This window comes from Nothobranchius furzeri, chromosome 16 (assembly GCF_043380555.1).
Source record: "Nothobranchius furzeri strain GRZ-AD chromosome 16, NfurGRZ-RIMD1, whole genome shotgun sequence".
NCBI classification, from domain to species: domain Eukaryota; kingdom Metazoa; phylum Chordata; class Actinopteri; order Cyprinodontiformes; family Nothobranchiidae; genus Nothobranchius; species Nothobranchius furzeri.
This window is the reverse complement of record NC_091756.1, coordinates 2,786,457-2,790,411: the sequence shown is the minus strand read 5'-3', so window position 1 is coordinate 2,790,411 and position 3,955 is coordinate 2,786,457.

Below are 3,955 nucleotides of genomic sequence, written 5' to 3'. Positions count from 1 at the left end.
TTGTTTAATGTGTATTGGCCCCCATATGACCTATTCTTCGCAACAACAGATGGAAATTAGCCTTAGGCTATAATCTGGTGTTTTTACATTGGTGTTATTTTTTTTACATGAATGCTCATTAACATGCACTGTCCTAAATAAATAAATAATCGGGTTTCAGACCAGAGACCTGCTTCCGGGGGTGGAGCTGGGCCTGATGTTGGGAACAGGAGGATGGAGTGACGTACAAATTGTAGGCAGCCTAAGTCACGCCCATCTACTTCTGGACCATGGGTCCATGGGGGATGGAAAAAACTAAGGCAAGTCAACGGGGCTAAAAGCACAGTTTTCTAATTCCGCTACTTATGTGCCATGGATTTCACATATGATGTCCGTGAATTTCAAAGAAGCATTTTTATACCAAGAACGCATTTTTTTTTTCAAACAGGGGGAAATGTTATTTTAGGTTTTGTATGAAAATAAATCCAGGACTACAAATGCCCTTCACGAAAGTGACATCATCGAACCGGACACAGAAAAAAAAGAGAGAGAAAATGGCTGCAAGTTCAGCAAACTTCAAATTCTTCCTTCTTGAGGACAGAACCACCATAAATCTGGTCATTTGGTAGCTGCTATGCTAGGGGAGAGGAGATTCTGTGGTAACGTCATATACGCGACTTGCCGACTTCTGATTTGTAGTCATGGTATTAACAAATATTTACAAGCTGATAAATCTCAAAGTATGTTACTGGCGTGGTCGAAACACCCATCATTACTTTTCATTTAAATTGCAGTACAACATACGTGCGATCCAGGGCGTAAGGCAGAGTGGGTTAGAAAATAACTTTTTTAGCCTCGTTGACTAGCTTCATTTTTTCCGTTCTTCTGGGGACCCATGAGCCAACCGGAAAGGTAGGAGACTTAGGCTCCCTATACATTACTTCATTTCAGGAATTTCAAAATAATGTTCAAATTTTACAGCTGAAACAGGAAAATGATTAATTCAGCCAAAATGGGTTTGGAGATATTTTTCAGGAGGAAAAATGCTAAAAATCTCCAAAAAGTGGATTTTCCATATTATTGCCCCTTTAATGTTGCTATGTTAGTTAAAAAATGCTTGTAGGGCTCAAACTTTGCACCAGTTCTAAACGCAATAATCCATAACCACTGAGATCACAAACCACAAAGTACCAGTAGCTAAGCCCTCATAAGATGTCTTTAAGTGACATAGTTTCTTTCCTTAGCAAAATGTAAAATGTACACAGTCATTCAGAGTCTAGCCAGCATCTGTAAGGATGTGCTTTTGAGATAATGGGTCTGGCTCATGTTGATGGTGAGTTTGGACGATGATGCACAGCCCAGCCACCTTCATGAACACTGTTAACACCATCAGGTTCATGCATGTCTACAATATGAGTGAAAACAGTCAGTGTTTTGTCTTTTACAATCATGATGGAAGGATCAACTTAACTGGAATGTGACGGTTTTACCGCAGTTAATGAGAAATTTTGTTTTTTTAAGACTTTGTATTCTCAAAGCAGCAAGATAAAAGATAAAGTGTCATCTGGTTGATGCCAAGCTTCTGTACACTTTTACTACTTGTACTAATATTAGACATGTATAATGAGCAAGGGCCAACACATAGTTTACTTTTAGGGTCAATTGTATCTTTATGTGGTCAGAAACAGTAAACCTGATGAGTAAACTTGTTGTTTTATGCCCAAATACCTCAGAGGCAACAGTATTCACTCTTACCAACACTACAATAAAAGTGTTTGTTTTTACCTACAACAATATTAACTGAACAGCAGTTTTGTTCATTTGTGCATTCATTAAACAAGCAAACAGCTGTGTGTGGGATTGTGAACCCAACAAGACCACTGAGCCAGTCAAAGAACACAGAGTTACAGTGGTGGACTCTGGTTTGTGAGTCAGGAGGTCTAGCTCTGGTCTAACAGGACCGTAAACCAGTAGAAATGCAGAACAGATTGTCTCACTTCATTATCCACTTGAACCGACGTGTGATTTTTAAAAATGTACAATTAGTGTTTGTCTCTTGTAGAATTAACACTTGGTGTGTGTGTGTGTGTGTGTGTGTGTGTGTGTGTGTGTGTGTGTGTGTGTGTGTGTGTGTGTGTGTGTGTGTGTGTGTGTGTGTGTTGACAGAGACAGACAAGGGAAAGTGTTTTCATCACCTGCTTGCTCTTATCTCGTTGACTTGAAGCTGTGTGGTGAAGATCATGGAACTTTGCTGCAGAATTCATAAGAAATAAACTGATTTTTAAAGCATCACAAAAACTGGGCCTCTTTCACCGATGTCTTGTTTTGTCATTACCAGCCTGCAGGAGGATTTTTATTGGATATTTTAAAAGAGCCTCTGTCCCCGTGACCCAACCATAGACAAGCAGAAGAAAAGGGATGGATGAAAATTGATGGATTTTAAAAGGGACATGTTTTAACTTTTTCTAAAGTTATAATAGAGATATACAAAACATGTTCGAGAAGTTCTTTGCATGAAATCGGTCTCACACAGAGACTGTAGAAAGAGATAGACAGAAAAAGCCTGCCTCTTCAGGCCAGACCACCTACTTCCTCGCCTCTGTCAGTACGCCCCAGGGCAGCTGTGGCTACATCGTAGCTCATCACCATCAGTGTGTGAATGTGTGTGTGAATGGATGAATGAAATACTGTAGTGTAAAGCGCTTTGGAGTCCTTACTCTGAAAGGCGCTATACAAGTGTGGGACAAAGAGGTGGAGCTGAGGGTGGTGGTGTGAGGGTGGAAACACACCCATCAACTGAACCGATGTAGCTAAGATGACCCGAAGCTAGGTGCTACGCTAACAGAGCTAACAATGGAGGTATCAACCTAGCGGTTAACTGAACTAACCTGGGAGCTAAGCTGTAGCTCACACAGAGTTTGTAGCTGATGGAGGATCGTGGGTGATTTTGCCAGCCAACACAATCATCCCTTTATTAACATTACTTAGTGCATTATTAAGTGTTAACAACTGCTTTTATGCATTACACAGCATTACTATCACATATTATTTAATGCATTATTAATTATTAATTATTAATGTCTATTACTGAACCTTAGGGTCCAAAATCAAAACAATTCAAACATTAATTTATCAATGATTAATTATGGTTAAGTAATGTTTAGGAGTCTATTAGCATTTGGAAAGTGTTTCCAAAGGGCATCGATGTTTTCACCTTGCATAAGGTCAGGTAAGGACTTCCTGATGACATGCATAGTACAACATTAGTAAGACATTAATTAATTATTTATTAATGCCAAAACATGTGACAAAGTACAGGGTAGGATAAGTGGATGCATTAGTTGGCTGTTTCTTATTGCTTGTTTGCTGCAAATACACAACCCTAATGAATGATTACTTGAAAAATGAGTCTGCTAATTCAGCTAAGAAATAGAAAAGAATTGCTACACCGTTGCTGTACTTGTTAGTTTGAATAAAAAACAATTAAATCAAAAGACACACAAAATTTGTCAGTTCCTCATCATGTCCAACACAAGGAAGCCGTGTCAGTTCCAAAGTCCTTCTACTCAAGTATCCTCTCTTCCTGCAGCCTGCCGTCTCTCCCAACACGCTCGTCCGCTAGCCAGTGGCTAAATCAGCATTGTTTACTTTATCTCCACAACATTCTACTAATGGCGATGTAGTTCTCCACGCGTTACAGAGACGCTCCGACACAGAGGGCTTCTTCTCTTTATTATTTTAGGGAAATAGGGAAAAAAAGAGGGCTTCTCAAACGTTAACTTCAGAATTGGGTCTCCTTTTGCTGGTAATCCATGGGAGTTTATGCACAGCATACACAGCGTCTCCCCAGCTCTAGCCATGGCTAACTAGTAGCTTGTGACACCGATCTCCACCACGTCAGCTGTGAGCCACAATTAGCTGGTGGGTAAGTCAACATTGTTTACTTGATGTCCAGCATGTCCACACTCCTTCACCA